Below are 19650 nucleotides of genomic sequence, written 5' to 3' on the forward strand. Positions count from 1 at the left end.
AAAGGCAAAAAAGAAAAAGATTTATACTTTTCTATTTTATAACCTAATGGGACCTGTGAGTTTTCCTGCTTTCAGCCCTTGTCAGGGTCTTGAGTGTTTGAATTGGGGGTGGGGGGAAGGAATATGGGTCCAGGCCCATAGAAGCAGTCTGCAGGTGGTTAAAGAGGCAGTGAGTCACTGCCTTCCATGGGCATGTGACGAATGCCACTGACACGCTGTCTGACATTTAGTCTTAATTGTTTCCTCTCTTGTGATGGGACTTCCCTCCTTCATCGCCAAAACTTTAGGAAAATGCTTTCCACAGGGCAGGGCTGTGTTGGTCACGCGTCAGGGGATGGAGGAGAGAGGAGCATGCTGGGAGTTTCCAGTAGAAGGCACTGGAGCTGACGGCCATGAGGTGCAGGAATGAGAGAGTGAGAAATGGATGAGGGTCCAAGTGGGGGATCTCAGAGGCCAGTCTCCAGAAACTTAGTGCCCTTTCCTCAGGAACTCTTGGAAAGACTTCTGGAAGCCTGCGGTTTGTGGAATATCATTTATATACAAAAGTATTCTCATTTTACCTGTACAGTCTAATCAGTTTTGACAAGTGTGTGAACCTGTGTAATCGCCGTGACAATCAAGAAAGATACCCACCACCATCACCTAAAAAGTTTCCTCCTTTGCAGCCAGTCCATCAACCCGAAACACCCCTCCCTACAGGCAACCCCTAAAGAACTTTTTGTCTAACTTTTTGTAGATTAGATTTGTCTCTCCTCTTGTTTCATATAAATGGAATTATACAGTATATACGCTTTGTGTATAATGATATTGTAGATTCCTGCAGGTGGTTGCATTTTTCAGCAGATTGGTTGGATTATTTGATGAGTGGTATTTTATTGTATGGATATACAATAGAAATGTGTTTATCTCTTCACCTGTTGATGGTCATTTGTGTGGTTTCCAGTTTGGAGATGGCAGCAATTAAGCTGTTATGAACATTTGGGTACAAATCTTTGAATGAACACAATGCTTTCATTTGTTTCATGTAAGTACCTTGAAGAGGAATTGCTGAAATGTAGGATAAGTACTTGCTTAATTTTATGAGCAAGTGCCTAACTATTCCCAGCTCGGCTGTAGTGTTTGTAGTCACCACCAGAAACATGCAAGAATTTTACTTAATCTGCAGCCTTAGCAATACTTGGTATTATTATCAATCTTTCTAAATATAGTCATTTTTGACCACAAATCACTTTACAACAAAGACATTTGCTCAAGAATGTTTATTGCAGCCCAGTTCACAATTTCCAAGTCACGGAAGCAGCCCAAGTGCCCATCAACCCATGAATGGATTAACAAGTTGTGGTTTATGTACACCATGGAATATTATGCAGCCATAAAAAAGATGCGGACTTTACCTATGTTATGTTTACATGGATAGAGCTAGATCATACTCTTCTTAGTAAAGTCTCTCAATAATGGGGAAAAAAATACCCAATGTACTCGATACTATTATGAAATCAATATATAATCACCCACACTTTCTTACAAAAGATAAAACACAATTATAGCCCAGAAAGGAGAGAAGAGGAGGGTGGTGGGGTGGGTGGAGAGAGGGTAGTTGGGACCTCACCTACTGTGCATATCGCAAGCGTACACGTCAAATATATGAATAGTAGTGTATAAATGTCTAAACAACAAAGAAGTGAGGTGAATGATATGTTAACCAGTTTCATGTAAACATTCCAAATTGTATATAAAATCAACACATTGTACCCCATAAATGCAGTAACGTACACTGTTATGATCTAATAAAAAAAGGATTTTCATGGAATAAAAAATATATAGTCATTTTAATAGGTGTGTCCTGGTGTCGCCCTGTGATTTTAATTTGCATTTCCCTGATGACTAATAATCTTAAGCATCCTTTCACACGTTTATTGGCCACCCATTCATCTTTGTTTTTTGTTTTGCTTTGTTTTTTCTTTTCTGCTTTTTTTTTTTTTTTTGGAAAGTACCCACTGTAAATTTTTCCCATTAAAAAAATTTATTTAGTCTTTTTATAAGTGGTAAGAGTTCTTTATATACTTTGAATTCTTGGCCTTTGTCAAATTTGCCTTTGATATATGTTTTTCCCAACCTATGGAATGCCTGATTATTCTTTTGATGCTGTCTTTTGAAAAGTAGTTTTAAACGTAAAGTCCAACCTATTAAATTGTTCCATATTGTATATGTCCTACTTAAATGTTTGCCAATGTAAAGTTTGCAAATAGTTTGATCCGTGTTTTCCTCTGGAAGTTGCAGTTTTAGCTTTTATATTTAAATCAATTTTTAGTAAATTTTTGTGTTGTGATGCAAGTTAATGGTCTAATTTCAATCTTAGGAAGAAGGCATTCATTCTTTTTTTTTTTTTTAAGAGACAGACTCTCACCTCAGTAGAGTGCTGTGGTGTCACAGCTCACAGCAACCTCCAACTCCTGGGCTTAGGCGATTCCCTTGTCTCAGCCTCCCGAGTAGCTGGGACTACAGGCGCCCCCCACAACGCCCAGCTATTTTTTTGTTGCAGTTTGGTTGGGGCTGGGTTTGAACCCGCCACCCTCAGTATATGAGGCCATAGCCCAACTCACTGAGCCACAGGAGCCACTCTCATGCCCGTTTTGTATGTTAGTCACGACATTTTTCATAGATCATTTTATCAGGTTAAGGAAGTTCCTTCTATTAGGTGTTGAACAGTTTGTTTTTTTTTAAGAATAATGAACGTATACTGAATTTTGCAAAATTCTTTTTCTGCATTCATTGCATTTTTATCTTTTTTCTGTTAATATGTTAAATTCCATTAACTGATTTTTTAGATGCTAAACCAAACTTTGTGTTCCTGGAATACACTCTACTTGGATGTGAGATTTATACCTTTCCTATAAATAACTAGATTTACTTGTTACTTCTTTTTTTTTTTTTTTTTGAGACAGAATCACTATGTCACCCTTTGTAGAGTGCTGTGGCATCACAGCTCACAGTAGCCTCAAACTCTTGGGCTTAAGTGATTCTCTTGCCTCAGCCTCCCAAATAGGTGGGACTACGGGTGCCCACCACAATGCCCAGCTATTTTTTTTTGTTGCAGTTGTCATTGTTGTTTAGCAGGCCCAGGCGGGGTTTGAAACCACCTGCCTCAGCATATGTGACCAGCGCCCTAACTGCTGAGCTATGGGCACCAAGCCTGCTTGTTACTTCTTAAAAGCATTTTTACATCTATATTCTCAAACAGTGTTAGTTTGTAGTTTTCTATTTCTTGTAAATTCTTTGGTTTTGATAGTAGGGTAAGGCTAGCCTTGTAAAATGAATTGTGAAGTATTCCTTCCTCCACTGTCTTTTAGAGCAGGTCATGGAGGATGGGTATTATTTCTTCCTTAACTGTTTGCTATAATTTACATTGGATGTCTTTATTTTTATAAATGGAAACGTTTTCCATTAATAACAAATTCCAACAATAACAAATTCTGTAATAAGTTTAGGCACTACGGATTTTCTGTTTCATCTGGAATCAGTTTTGATAATCCAAGTCTTCAAGGAATTGCACATTTCATGTAAATTGTTAAATTTTTGGCATAAGGTTGTTTATAATATTACTTTAGTATCCTTTTAATTTCTGTCGTTTTTTTTTTCTGAGACAGTCTCATTCCATTGGCCTGGGTAAAGCATCATGGCATCATCATAGCTCACAGCAAACCCAAACTCTTGGACTCAAGCAATCCTCTTACCTTGGCCTCCTAAGTAGCTAGGACTACACTACAGCCATGCGCCTGTATTCCTGGCTAGTTTTTTTCTATTTTTAGTAGAAATGGGGTCTTCTTCTTGTTCAGGCTGGTCTGGAACTCCTAAGCTCAAGGGATCACCTGCCTTGGCTGCGTGCTGGGATCACAGGGGAGAGCCACCTCACCCAGCCTTCGGCCTCTCAGTTTATTTATCTTTTCAAAAAGCCAGCTTTTGGATTCCTTGATTCTTTCTAAGAAGATTTTCTATTTCCTTTATTTCTGTTCTTACGTTTATTATTTCCTTACTTCTGCATACTTGGTTAAGCTAATCTGTTTCTTCTTAAGGTGGGTAACTGATTTTAGACATTTTAATGTAATTTTCTAATATAAATGCTTAAAGCCATAAATTTCCCCTGATTGTTACCTTAGCTGCTTCTCGAAAATTCTGAAGTGTTTTCATTTCCATTCACTACAATGTATTTTCTAATATCCTTTGTGATTTATTTTCTGAGCTATGAGTTGTTGGGAACCGTCTGGTTTGATTTCCAAATATTTGAGGACTTTTCAGATGCGTATCTGGAAATAGGTCCTATCCTAATCGTGGTCAAAAAGTATTCTCTACATGATTTTAAAACTTTTACATTTACTGGGACTGTTTTATTGCCGTGCACGTGAATACATCTTAAATGTTCCGTGAGGACTTGAAAAGAAGATATATTCTGATGTTGGTGGAATGTCCTATAAATATCATGGTGTTGAGTTGGTTGATAACTTTGTTCAACTCAGTGATATTTTTTGCTGATTTTCTTTATGTTTGTTCTATCACCTACTGGGAAAGAAGTATCGTAACCTTTTTAATATTGCTGTGGATTTATTTATTTTTCCTTTCTGTCAATTTTTGCCTCCTGAACTTTAAAACTCCGAGGCACAGATTTAGGATTATTGAATCTCTTTGATAATTAGACCCCTTCGTCATTATGACAATCCCTCTTCATTGTTGGTCATCTCCTCCATGCTGAAGTCTCCTTTGTCTTATGATAGCCACTGTAGCTTTCTTGTTATTAGTAGTGTCACTGTGTGTTTTCTACCCTTTTTACTCTATGACTGTATATTTAAAGAGGTTTCTAGTAAACCACATATTCTCGTATCTCGCGTTTCTTAACCTAGTCCTAAAATACCTGCCTTTTCATTTAACCCTCCCCACTGCCTGGTGCGGTAACATTTGCCTGTGATCCCAGCTCTCTGGGCGGCCAAGGCAGGTGATCCCTTGAGCTCAGGAGTTCCAGACCAGCCTGAGCAAGAAGGAGACCCCGTTTCTACTAAAAGTAGAAAAAAACTAGCCAGGAACGGTGGCACATGGCTATAGTGTAGTCCTAGCTACTAAGGAGGCCAAGGCAAGAGGATTGCTTAAGTCCAAGAGTTTGGGTTTTCTGTGAGCTATGATGATGCCATGATGCTTTACCCAGGCCAATGGAATGAGACTGTCTCAGAAAAAAAAAAAAACCTACAGAAATTTAATTGAATTTACCGATATTGTGGTGCTTCCATTTAATGTATTTTGCAATATCGCGTTGCTTCAATCTGCCATCTTGCTGTTTATTTTCTATTTGCCTATCTGTTCCTTGTTTTTTTTCTACCTTCCTTTGGATTATTTTAATTATTATTATTTCATCCCCACTATTTTCTTACAAGTCTGATATTTTATTTTCTTTTATTATTTTTTGATTTTTATTCTTAGATACTTGATAATATTGTTACCCTTATTATTTTTTTTAAATTTCAGATTAATATGAGGGTACATACCCTCATATTAGTAATATTATTGTTATTATTATTAACATTATTAATGTAACCTCATAGGTTACATTGTTTGCATGTGCAAGGTACAGTAGAAGTTGCCATTGTTTCCTTCACCCAGGAAGTGTGACATACACCTGTGCATTACTCCCTTTGGGTGGGAAATTGCTGAACCCTCTCCACTCCCCCTTTTTGAACTTCATTGAGTTTTTCTCATAGGTAGTTGTCAATATATAACTTTCAACTTAGCATTGAGCACATGTGATGCTTGTTTTCCCATGTCTACGATACCTTTACTTTGTAGAGTGCTCTTCAAATCCTTTCAGAGTGTTACACTAGGTATCTACCCAAAAGTGCAAAGGACATTTGCACTTGAATGTTTATAGCAGTCCAATTTGCAATGGCAAAGATGTGGGAACAACCCAAGTGCCCCTCAACACATGAATAGATTAAAAGACTGTGGTATATGTATACCGTGGAATACTACCATCATAAAAAAGATGGAGATTTTGTATTTTATTTTATTTTTAGTGGTTTCTGTAAGGCAAGATTTGGCAAACTATAGCCCCGGAAAATCTAACCCACCACTCGTTTTTACAAAGTTTTATTGGAACACGTTCTCACTTGTTCATTTATATTGTCTATGGCTGTCTACCTCATCGATGGTTTCATGCTCCAGGGGCAGACTTGAGTAGCTGTAACAGAGACTATACGGCATACAAAGCCAGAAATGTTTACTACCTAACCCTTTCTAGAACAAGTTGCCACCTCTGCTCTCAGGTTTACTGTATGTTTCTTCAACTTAATCACAATCTACCTTCAAATAATATTATACCACATCCTATATAAAAACCATATTACAATATACTTAAATTCTCCACTCCCGTCTTTGGTCTACATTTTATTTTTATACATATATTATAAATTCCCCAAATACGCTGTTATTATATTTGCTTTGAAGAGTCAATCCATTTTTGAAGAAATTAAGACGTAGAAAGTATTTTATATTTCCTCTTACATTTATCATATCTTGCCTCTTCATTTCTTGTCTACATTCAAGGTTTCCATCTGCTGTACTTTTCCTTCTGTCTAAAGGATATTCCTCAACACTTCTTATCATTTAGGTCTGCGGGAAACAAACCATCGCAGCTCATATCTGTCTCAAAATCTTTATTTAACCTTCATTTTTAAAGGATAATTTCACGGGATGCAGAAATCTAGGACGATGTTCTTTCTTCTTTCACTCGGCACTTTAAATATAATAAAGCTCGGTGTCTCCTTGCAGAGTTTCAGACGAAAAATCTGTCTTCCCTTCTTATCTTTGTTCCTTAGTAATGCATCTTTTTCTCCTTTTGGTTACTTTTAAGATTTTCTCCTTATCACTTGTTTTCAAAAATTTGTTTATGCCTATAATCCCAGCACTTGGGAGGCCGAGGTGGGTGGATTGCCTGAGCTCACGGGTTTGAGACCAGCCTGAGCCAGAACGAGACTCTCGTCTCTAAAACTAGCCAGGCACTGTGGTGGGCGCCTGGGAGGCTGAGGCAAGAGGACCACTTGAACCCAAGAGTTTAAAGTTGCTATGAGCTGTGACGCCACAGCACTCTACCGAGGGCAACGGAGTAAGACTCCGTCTCAAAAAAAAATAAAAAAATCGGGGGGTTATAATGTGCCCTGGGGGAGTTGGTTTTGTTACTTTGTTTGAGGTTCATTGAGTTTATATGTTTCACCAAATTAGCTGGGAATTTTTATTTGTTCTATTTTAATTTTTGAGACAAAGTCTCGCTCTGTTTCCCTGGGGTAGAGTGCCATTGGCATCATCAGAGCTCACAGCAACCTCAATCTCTTGGGCTCAGGAGATCTTCTTGCCTCAGCCTCCTATAGCTGGGACTACAGGTGCCCGCCAGGACACCAGCCAGTTTTTTTTTTTTTTTAATTTTTAATAGAGACGGGATCTTGCTGTTGCTCAGGCTGGTCTCAAACTCCTGAGCTCAAGCAATCCACCTGCCTTGGCCTCCCAGAGTGCTAGGATTACAGGCATAAGCCACCATGCCCTACCCAAATTTGGGAATTTTTAGCCATTATGTCTTCGAATTCTTGTTTTCGAGCTCTTATGCTATACCATATTGTTCCATAGGCCCCGTTTATTGTTTTTTGGATTATTTTCTTCTATATGATTCACTTTTGAATCAAATAGAACAAAATATCATATTTTTTCTATCAGTATTTAAGGTCACTAATATTTTCTCCAGCAATAGATAATACACTGTTAATCTTTTTGATGTGTATTGTATATTTTTAATCTTTATATGTTTTTCTTTGTCTTTTTTTATATCTCCTATTTCTCTCCTCACTACATTTATGTTTACTTTTGAATATTTCAACATAACTTAAAACTTTTAAAGGTTAAAAGTCCTGATAATTTTATTATTTCTATCATTTTTTAATCTGTTTCTACTGTCTGATTTTTTTCTGATTGTAGATCACATTCACTTACTTTTTGATATGACTAATAATTTTTTTATTGGATATTAGATATTGAATATTGTGTTTTGAGCATCTAGATTTTGTTGTTGTTCTTTGAAGTTGAGCTTTGTCCTCATAGGCAGATAAATTACTTCATGACCAACTTGATCCTCTCAAGACTTGTTTTCTTTCTTTCTTTCTTTTATTTTTTTTGAGACAGAGCCTTAAGCTGTCGCCCTGGGTAGGGTGCCGTGGCATCACAGCTCATAGCAAGCTCCAACTCCTGGGCTTAAGCGATTCTCTTGTCTCAGCCTCCCAAGTAGCTGGGACTACAGGCACCTGCCACAATGCCCAGCTATTTTTTTATTGTAGCTGTCATTGTTGTTTGGCAGGCTCAGGCTGGATTCGAGCTCACCACCTCTGGTGTATATGGCTGGTGCCTTAGCCACTTGAGCTACAGGCGCCGAGCCTTCAAGCCCTATTTTCTAAAGATGTTTAGGGCTCAGCTAAAGAAGCATTTCCTCTAGGGAGAGTTTGATCCCACTATCAAAGCATGACACTTCTGTGATTGATAATAAACTCCTCAGGTGTTCTGTGAGAACCTTCCACTCCTACTAGGTAGAGTTGATACATCTTCCAGCTCTGTGAGCTGTGATAATTGCTCAGCCTCAAATTCCCATTCATCTATTGCCTGACCTCATAGAGTTTTTCTCTGGGCATGCGTGACTCACTATTTAGCAAAGTCGCCAAAGAACTTCTTCTATGTAGCTCTCTCCCCTCTGAAACTCTGCTGTATGATTTTGGGTCACCTCAGCCTCCCGGAGCTCTAATCTCTGTCTTCTCAACTTTGCGAAACTGCTGTGCTTGGCGTGAGCTTCCCGAGTCTGCAGTGGAGGTCAGAATGGGACTCCAGGCAGAAGGCCCAGGGCTTACTCACTTATTTCCCTTTTCTTAGGAATCGCAGTGTTGCACTGACTGTTGTCCAATGTCTGAAAACACCTGTTTCACATCATTTTTTTCTAGTTTTCTTGTTGTCTATGGTGGAAGAATATGTCTAGACCCTGTCATGTCATCATAGCCTGAAATGGAAGTTCAGCTGCTACTCTTTATTTGTACATTAGAGGAAAGAGTGAGCCTTGACCCTGGAGGCAGAGATATTCATGTTACAACAACAAAACAAAATGTGAAAGCTAGACGTCTGATGTCTAAAACAAAGAAAGTGGTAAGTGCAGCGCTCTCCAAACGCTGACTTTGTTCCTTGTTTGTCCCTTCCAGGAGCATGCTTTGGCCACTGTCTTTGTCACCTTCCGTGGTAGGTACAGAGGACACTGTGTAGCAGGATCTGTAGCTCTTGTCCTAAAGAAACTCATAGACCAGGGAGAAATAGGCAAATAACAGGGAAACAACGGTGCATTTGTGATAAATAAGGTGGTAACAACAAGCCCAGAGGTTAGGAGACCCAAATGGGGGACATCTGTGCCCATCTGAGCTAGGGTACGGGGTATGAAGGTGGATTCTTGTGAGAGGGGATGATTTACCAGTAGAGTCCTGAGGGTTGAGTAAGAGTGAAAGCATTTGCTGAGGGGGCGGCACCTGTGGCTCAAAGGGGTAGGGCGCCGGCCCCATATACCAGAGGTGGTGGGTTCAAACCCAGCCCTGGCTAAAAACTGCAAAAAAAAAAAAAAAAAGCATCTGCTGAAGGCACCGAGGGGAGCTGGGAGTACAGCCCACATATGCAGAGTCTATGCAATTTCTTTTGGAAACTGAAAGCATTTCAGAGTGGCTGTAGTACCAAGAGGATAAAAGGAATGGGGTGAGATGAGGCTGAACAGACGAATAATTACTGAGTAATGTACAGTCAGTTTTAACTCTGTTCTAAGAGAACTGAGAAACTCCTGAATAGCTTACCCAGGTGAATAACATGGCCTACTTGGTGTTTTAGAAAGGTTCCGTGGACTGTAGTTTGGAAAACGAGTGTTTCACAGGGAAATAATGATCCATCTAGGGGCTGTTAATACAGGGAAAGGATGTGTTGGGTCTGAGTTAGTATTATTCAAAATGTGGACCAAGGAAGTAGAGGAATGAGAGGATTTGGAAGGCATGTTCAACTAAGTGTCAAGACTGGTTGGATGTGGGAATTAAGGAAAAGATAAAAGTCATAGGCAGCATCCGCGTTGTGAGTTGGAAAACTAGAATATTCTATTGAGGGAGAGAAGCTGTCTTGGTTTCTGTCAGGACTGACCACTGTCTTGCCAGGTGGATGATTCCAGGCTCGCAGTTGACTGGACCGCCACACTCCCTCTGGGTTCCGAGCTTGTTTCCTGTCTGCAAAGCCGCCTTCTGCCTCCTGCCTGTTCTAACGGTCTGACTCTGAGTGAGCCAATACCCACGTCTGCTCCGCTGGTTCTGTCTGGGTCACCGGGTCAGGCAGCTTTCTGGGTCTGTCTCACTCCACTGTGTACACTGGGCCCTGTCCCCAGGCCTGGCGGTAGTAATGCCATAATAATTCTTTCTCTCACTCATGGAAAACTGTGGCACAGAACTGTCAAAATAATACTTAGAGATGAGGGCTCAAGGGAGTTAGACATTGTGAGGCATAATATGCCAATTTTACGTTTTATTGAAAACGTAGTTTCATCATTTCATTCATACCTTCACTCTAGAGGTGATGATTTTACCTCCTTCCCTGGGTCAAACAGGACTAATTAACAATTATAACTCTCCCACCCACAGAGGGATAGATTCTTGTGGTCTTGTATGAGGTAAAAGAAGACAGTGATTTTCTTATATTGTGGGTTTTACTAGTAGGAGATAAGCCAGACATGGTGGCTCACACCTGTAATCCCAGCACTCTGGGAGGCTGAGGCAGGTGACTTGCTTGAGCTCAGGAGTTTGAGCTCCTTCCTGTCGTGGGGAGTGATGGCAGGAGGACCAGGGTGTGGGCAGCCGTCTTGGCCTACAGGCCGAAAGCCCCATCCTGAGCCGGTGGAGCTCTGTAACAGCAGCACAATCGAGGGAATCTGCCCCCCACCTCCCGTGGGCAAGCAGCTAGCTCAGGTGGCCTGCATCAGTTGACAGAAATTAACTTGTACCCTTTTTAAGTCACAGTTATTTGGGATTTTCTGTCACCTGCCGCTGATGCAAATCCTAACCAATTCAAACACCAGACAGGAAATTCTTTTGAAATGTGGACTGCATTGGTTATGATATTTGTTTTTTTACTTGTAAAGCATCTGAAACAGACTTTGTCTGGCTTAAGCAAAGAGGAAATTTATTGGAAGGATGCTGGGGGTATCTCAGAGAATCACAGGGATTGCTGAACCACCAAGATGGGAGGACCCAGGGTGATTCTGGTTTCTCAAAATGCTTCCTGGCTTTCTCCCTGGAGGGTTGCCACAAATGTGACTCACCTCCGGTGACTCCTCAGCTCTTCAGCAACCCATTCCAAATTTTATTTTTCTGCCAGAGAGACTCTGTGTGGGCCATCTTGGGTCAGGCTCTGATGTCGTTGGTGGGGAAGGGGTCACACTATGAACAGGGTGGTCTATAGACGCTCCTGAGGTTCTTAGAGCTGTGAATGTCTGTGAGTCAGTCACCTGGAGGTGTGGCTCAAAGTGACAAATTGGTATACCATGTCTCCATACCCGCTTTGAGGATATGTTTCACACTTAACGTCGGAAGCAGGGTGGACGGCTAAAATGCCTGGTGCATGGCAGAGGCAGAATCAAGGCTCATTCCCTTTCCTTTTCCTCCTTAACGCCTGGTCTCACAAGCCTCATTCCAGGCATGGGTTGGGCAATAAACCAAGCCAAATTTTGTGTAACTAAATTCACCAAAACGTTCAGTATCCCCCACATGCCAGGACCTGTCTTGCATACAACTGACAGGAGCAAAATCAACAGGTGGTTTTTTGGGGTTTTTTCTTCACAGTTTTCACCAGGGCTGGGTTTGAACCCACCACCTCAGGTATATGGGGCTGGCGCCCTACCCTTTTGAGCCACAGGCGCCGCTGCCACCAGATGGTTTTGAGAGTTCTGACAGGGAGGAGAAGCATAGGCAGATGGTCAGAATCGCCGTGAGTTCTGCGCTCTGTAGGAATAACGTAAGATGCACAACTGGAGAGCTGGGGAAGTGACGTTCGAGGTGGGCTGAGGGGGTGAGTAGACGCCCTTCAGGCATAAAGTGGAGGCACAGACCCCTAAGGCCAAGGACTAAGTTGTGCAAAAATGCTCAGGCCCATCCAGAGGAAAGCCCCGGCCTCCATGAGGACAGACGCCCAGGCATTGCCTGGAGTCTCAGGCAGTCGCTTGACCGTAATTTACTGAGTAACGGCTCTGTGCAGGGTGACCAGGGAGTCCAAGGTAAATGAGATCTGTTCCTCACCTTCAGGGGCCAAGGCACAGACACTGCCGTGATTTGAGTGCAATAGCCGAGGGTGACAAAATCACCACTGTGAGACTATAAGGGAAGGACATGTCTGAGGACTCAGGAAGACGGGCCACAGCCCCGAAGTGAGGGTTGGGGACTCAAATGCCAGGAGAAAGCTGCTTGGGTTTCTTTATCTTGTAGGTTATGGGACCCTCTAAATTCCTTATGTGAGTTTGTTAAGCAGGAAGACTCATAAAACCTTCTTCCTCAGAACAGGATGATCTCATTCATTTTATACCCATTTTCCAGGCACTGGCTTGGGATTTTACATATATTATCTCGTTTAAACTGAGGCTGGTGGGTGGCACCTGTAGCTTGGTGAGTAGGGTGCAGGTCACATACACTGAGGCTGGCGGATTCAAGCCCAGCCCGGGCCTGCTAAATAACAATGACAGCTGCAATGAAAAAAATAGCCGGGCGTTGTGGTGGGCGCCTATAGTCCCAGCTACTTGGGAGGCCAGGGCAAGAGAATCTCTTAAGCCCAAGAGTCTGAGCTTGCTATAAGCTGTGATGCCATAGCACTCTACCAAGAGCGACATAGTGAGACTCTGTCTCAAAAAAATAATAATAATAAAAATAAATAAAATAAACTGGTGGTGTGTAGATGGGGAGAGCTCACACCCAATGCAGGGGGTGAGCGAAGCAGAGAGTGTGGAAAGAAGCTCTGTGCGGGGAGGTGGCGGAGCCAGGCTGATCCTGCTGTACACAGGGCCCAGGGCTCCAATTCTTCCCCACTACAGGGAAAGTGCTTCCCTTTGTCAGAGCAGCTGCTGTTCCTTGTGTGTGTGCGACATGTCAAAGTGACATGTCAAAGTTTCGATTGATCCATCAGCCAGGAATAGGGTCAGCTGCAAATTGCTTAAAACGCCTAGAGGCTATTTGTCTCAAGCAATGAAGAATCCAGGAAAAAGCGGCCCAGCAACACAGCCAGAGACCCAAACTCACCCGTTTTTCTAAGGTGGCTGTACCCCTATGTCCCCCTTCTCCAATCCACAAAGGAAGAAGAGGAGAAATGAGGTTTTATCAGAAAGGTTGAGCTTTCTTATCCAGGATTAAACGCTCTCCCAGAGTCTTCTGCTTATATTTCACTGGCCAGACGATGTCACGTGGCCACCCCCAGATGCCAGGAAAAGTGAACGTTTTAATGTTTTAATCGATTGCATTTGCTGCCTCCTTGCCCTAAATTAGGGGTGAGTCACCGAGGAAGAAGGGAACGTGGGCGGCAAGGAGACCCTTAATTTCACTCCATGTTTCCAACAGTTCTGTAAAAGTTATCCACATTCTACAGATGGGAAAATGGATTCAGAGAGGAAAGTAAATTGCCCAAAGTCACCCAAATAGTGAGTCATGGAATAAGATTTTAAAACGTTCCGACTGAAAGTTTTTTGGTGATATCATCCTGTCTCCCTTAGCTGTGTGACCCTGAGGACTTCATCAACCCTTCCCAAGCCTCAGTTCTAAGATCTGTGGAATGAGGATAATCACCCCTGTCTCAAAGGTTCTTGAAGCATCGAGTTAGATGTAAGAGTGTTGGAAAGGACAATATTGATGGGACCGTGCTTACTATCCCTTCACTTTTAACCCAAGTGTCTCATCAGCAGTGGACACGTGGTGATGGATCCTTGAAGAGCACAGCTTGAATCCTGGCATTTGAGCTTGGCACTAGCAAAAACTCTTCACTGGCATTTCCTATTGGGGCCTCATCACAGTTTCCCAGGAATGTCCCCAGGCTGAGTTTCCTTTGTCCACTTCCATAGCTGCATGTGCAGATGAGTTATGAGCCACATTCCACAGCAGGTCGGATGAAAGCTACATACAAACTCTATCCATTGTAGCTTCCTGGCCTGCTTTGCCCATGGCTGCTTCCCCAACTGGAGTGAAACTCAGGCTGTTCTTAAGATTGCGCTTCTTCTGGTGCTCCATCCCAAGATGGACTAGACCAGCTGAGCTCCAAGGAAGTCATCCAGCTGTGGACTCACAACAGCCCACACTGTTCCAGGCCTCCAGGCTGGGGCTCTCCGGTGCCTCTGCCAGGGAGGCTCTGCCTTCAATTTGCCCTGGAGAGCTCCTGCCTCCCAGTCAAACCCCAGGCTGAATCTCAGATGTCCCTCTTCTGAGATACCTTCCCCCACTCTCCCAGGCAGGATTTTCTTGTTGTTGTTACTGTTTTTACCTTTTCTTCTGCATTAGCATAGCATTTTCTCTATGCTTTTGTTATAGTATAATACATAGCACACCCCAACTGAATCAAACCTTATTGCAACAAGAGGCTTTACTGGATAGTAGAACATTAAAAAAGAACAAAGCTATATTGTTTTGTTCATTGAAATGCATGTCTATGCTCTGAACGTTTGTGTCCACCACCAAAACTATATGTTGAAATCTTGCCCTCCACTGTGACAGTATTGAAAGGTGGGGCTTGGGGTAGTGAGTAGATCTTGAGGGTGGAGCCCTTATGATCGGAATTAGTGCCCTTTAAAAAAATGACCAGAGAGAGCACCTTGGCTCCTTTCCAGAAGTGAGGACACAGTGAGAAGGTGTCATTGATGAGAAACAGTCCTTCGCCAGACACCAAACATGACAGTGTCTCACCTCGGACTTCCCAGCCTCCAGAATCGTGAGAAAGAAATAGTGTTTAGAAGCCTGTGAGAAATAGTCAGCCCTCCACCTCTGTGGGTGTCCTTGGATTCAATCTATTGGGAATTGAAAATACTTGAAAAAAAGTTTCACAAAATTCAAAAAGGTCCCAATACTTTAATTGGCCAGGTATCTAATACTATGTTGAATTCCTGTGAATAAAGTGATCTATAGACATTGCATTGGGTATTCTAAGTAATCTAAAGTGGATTTGAAATATATAAGAGGTTGTTTAAATTATATGCAAATACTACACCATTTTATATGAGACTTGAGCACCATGAATTTCGGTATTCATGGGGAGTTCTAAAATGAATCCTCCATGGATAGTAAGGGACAACAGTATTTGTTATTGATAAGCCATCTAGTTTATGATATTGTTTTTGATGTTGCTCAAATGCATGCAATAAGCGTCAGAGTCTTGACTGCACTTGTCAGTGAGCTCTCCTTAATCTCACACTTCTAACAACACCTGTGAAGTTTTTCAACCCAAGATTATATGACAATGATACCAAGAATCTGTTAAAAATGGCTGCGCCAACACGCTGAAATTAGAACTCTGAAAGGTCTTCCTTTGCAGTTTATCGGGCATCTCTGTGCCTGACAACCATGTGTACTATTCACGAATAGTTACGTCCAGACCAAACACGTTACCCATCTACCAAGGGCCTTTCACTTGGATGGGAAAGAAAAGAGCTAAGTTTTCTGGTTCTGGGTTTTATTTTATTTTTATTCTTGTGGTTTTGTTTTGTGTTTTTTGTGTGTGTTGTTGTGGTTATTTATTTATTTATTGGTTTGTTTTGTTTTCCAAACGGCTCTTGTCTTTGCTTTGTCCCAGTCTGACGGAATACTTTTTATGTGAAGTGATGTCTAGCTCTGCACCATTTTGACCCGGGAAATCACCTTCTTAATTCAGAGCCTTTGCTATTGAATACACACAGGCTAGCTGCTTTGTATGATAAATCAGTTTCATTTAATTTCAAATTCCCAAAGAGCACCTACTCTGTGCTAAGCTCTGGTAATACAAAATTGGTGAACACTTTGTGTCTATCTCAGGGAAGCCTGAAGTTTGGTGGAGTTGAAAGCCATATAAAAGGGGAATGTCAAGGTTATAATTAAGTCAAATTGAGAAAGAGAGAAGCCCAGGGTGCTCTGGAAGATGGGACTGCTCCCCTGCTTGCCCATTGCTGTGGTTTGATTGCTTATGTTCCCCCCAAATCCATACTTAGAAACCCTAACCAACAAGGTAATGTGATTAAGAAACAGGGCCTTTCAGGGGTGATTATGTCATGAGAGCAGAGCCCTGGTGGATGCACTTAGTCCTTTACAAAAGAGACCTGGAACGATCCCTCACCCCTTCTGCCTGGTGAGGCTACAGCAAGAAGGCAGCCATAAAAGAGCAAGTGGGTCCTCACCAGACACCGACTCCGCCGCCACTTTGATCTCACACTTCCCAATCTCCAGAAGGGTGAGACGTCCATGCCTGTTGTTTATAAGCCACCCCATTTATATGTGTATAGTGTTTTGTTAGAGCAGCCCAACTGGACTGAGACACCAGTGGCAGGTAATAGAAACAAAGTGTGCCTCAGTTTCCTTATCTGTAAGATGCAGAACTTAATGTCACTCTTAATAGGGCTGTTACGAGGACTGGATGAGGTAATCCAAATAAAGGGCTTGGAATACGTCATGGAGTAAGTGACAAATAAACGTTAGTTTTTGGTGTTATCTTCTTCTTAAAAAATTATTATTGATATTATTATGGCACTACAGAAAGGGACCTGACTCAATCTAGGGGTTACTGGGGAAGGTGATGGCAGGGTCAAATTTCAAAGAGTAGAGAAAGCAGATTTAGCGTTGACTAGAGATGAAGAACTTCGTTATAATCATGTATATTGATTATAATATAATCGTTATAATCATGTATATTGATTTATATATGTAAATTGCATATAATTTGCACAATTATAAATGTCCAGCTGGGACAATGGCTGGACATTTACCCTCCATGAAGATACTTAGGCACAGAGGTTTAGATAACTTTCCCAAGGTTATGCCTCTAATAAGACATGAATGTACAGTGTTTTTATAGATAACAACAGTGATCCCCAGAGACACATTGTGGTTAAGATTTAAGTCCATGTCTCTCAAACTCTTAAATCCATGCTCTTCTCACTACCCTAAGCTGCCCACTGAGAGAATATACAGGAGTCTTGTCTCTGGGGACCTTGGAACAAGATATTTTTCTTTCTAAATCAAGCCCCTCCTCTCTGCACTCTGCCTCTCTTTCAGGGAGTGGGTTTGCTCTGCAAGGTACCTGCTTTTCTTTGAAGAAAGGAAGCAAGAAAACATGAAGTGTGGTGATGGTGGCACATTGTCAACGGCGGGTGATGAATGGAAACTTCCTGACATTTCAAACAACAACATCTGAAAGGAAGTGGAATTTTCCTGAAGCACAGGCAGGAGATTTCTGTTACAAGTGATTGACTTGGTGTGCGCGTCTTGCGTTTAGTCTGGTGATTAATTTGGAGGGAGGCCGCACACACACTGGCCTTTCATTTCATGAGTTTAAAAAGCACACCACTTCTGAGGCAGGGCTGTTTTATTGCAGAGGGTTGAATGGGCAGGCTGTAAAGACAGGTAAAATTTAAATAAGAAACATAAAATCCTCAAGGCACTCTATTTATCTTTTGCAATTTATTAATTGCACTTATTGAAGGCTGGTTGACCCTCTGGGACTAGTTCAGCAAAGGAAAACTATTGCGCATGCTAAGCTTGTCAACCTGTGGCTTTTCTTTTGCTTTCAGAGATGAGAAAACTAAGAACCCCAAATACGAAGTCACTTGCTTAAGTCACACGATGGGTCAGAGCTGAGACTAACTCCTGGTTCTTCCCCCTGACCTCAGGACCACCAAAACCCGAGAAATGTGTGTAGAGCCCCCCAAATGTTCCAAGTATTTTAAAAACAAATTGAAACTTAACTCTTACTTGTATCTCATCAATGGCTTTTGAACAAATTGCCTTAAGAACAAACTTTAAGAGTAGCCTCCACTTACCTGGAAAGCTCCATCTCTTGTCATTACCCCTGTGAACGCATCTCCATTCATATGGAATATCTTTATTTTTTTCCCAAATAGAATATGCTCCTTGTATAGGCTGGGCTGATGCAGATGCTTTCCAGGAAGGGAGGGAAGAAGGAAGGAAGGAAGGGAAGGATCTAGAACCTGAATTTATAGCTCATTTCACTGGAAAGCATTGCCTCTTTGGGTTAGTGTTCATTCCTGTAATTCAAACTACCTCTGACCCATGAGAATTTTAATTTCTTTAGTGTGACTTTGTCGTTTGCATGAGATGCTCTCCCTGTAGGCTTCAGGTCTGAAATGGCTGTCATACTGCTTTTGGTATAAGCCCCCTACTTCCTAAAAATCCGAGAAACTTTCTCCATGTGATGCCTTTGTAGGCTAGAAAAGTCTCCCCCATGGATAACCACATTGAAATCAAACCAATGCCTTCAGGTCAGTGGGGTTGGAAAAAACAAAAAGAACTCAAAGAAAAAATCATCCTGAGAGTCTTGGGGGGCTATGCAATATCAGCACAATGTCGCTATGGAGGTGGGCCTCTCATTGCCTCGAGGTCTGGTGTGAGCTCAAACAACGGGCATTTTCTAAAGGGTTTGGGGACACACGTAGGACGTGACATGGAGATGGCAGGTAATTAAAGAGCAGCTGGAGATAACAGGGTCAGGGAGAGGGCTGGGCAGGGAGAACGTTCTTAGACAATGTGTTGGTGTCCCGGAAAAGAGGGACACCTAAGCAAAGGGGAGGAGGAGTGGGATACCAGGGCAGTTGAGGACAGGCCACCTCATTCATTTAATAGCACACACCATTAAGCACCTTCTTTGTAATAGGCTCTGCCCTGGGAGCAAGCCCAATGTATAGCAGAGACGAAAATGTGGTGAAAAGAGAGCTTAGAATTCTACCACACTTGGCTCCACGCTTGTGGCTCAAGTGGCTAAGACACCAGCCACATACACCAGAGATGGTGGGTTCAAATCCAACCCGAGCCCGCCAAACAACAATGACGACTGCAACCAAAAAATAGTTGGGGGTTGTGGCAGATGCCTGTAGTCCCAGCTACTTGGGAGGCAGAGGCAGGAGAATTGCTTAAGTCCAGGAGGTGGAGGTTGCTGTGAGCTGTGATGCCACAGCACTCTACCCAGGGCAGCAGCTTGAGGCTCTGTCCCCCATCCCACACACACACACACACACACACAAAAGAAGAATTCTTACTGCACAGAAATCTGGATTTCAAGCTCAGTTCTGTGACTCATTCACGGTTTGATCTTGTGTGCTTTGTTGAAGTTTCTTCATTTGTAAAATGTGTGCATTCTTTTATCCTTGTCAGTAACCTGTTTTGCCGTTGTGCTAGACATCAGACACACAGCAGTGCATAGGACAGAGGCAGTCTCTGCCCTCCTGGAGGCCTGCTGAGTAAGGACGGGGACAAAGCACCTGCTGTGGGAGGATCTAGCAAGACCTAGGTGACGTGCATGTGCACGGTTATTAGAATTCTATGAGATAAAGTATTTTGAGGACCCACC

The sequence above is a fragment of the Nycticebus coucang genome, chromosome 22, assembly GCF_027406575.1.
Source record: "Nycticebus coucang isolate mNycCou1 chromosome 22, mNycCou1.pri, whole genome shotgun sequence".
In the NCBI taxonomy this organism is placed as follows: domain Eukaryota; kingdom Metazoa; phylum Chordata; class Mammalia; order Primates; family Lorisidae; genus Nycticebus; species Nycticebus coucang.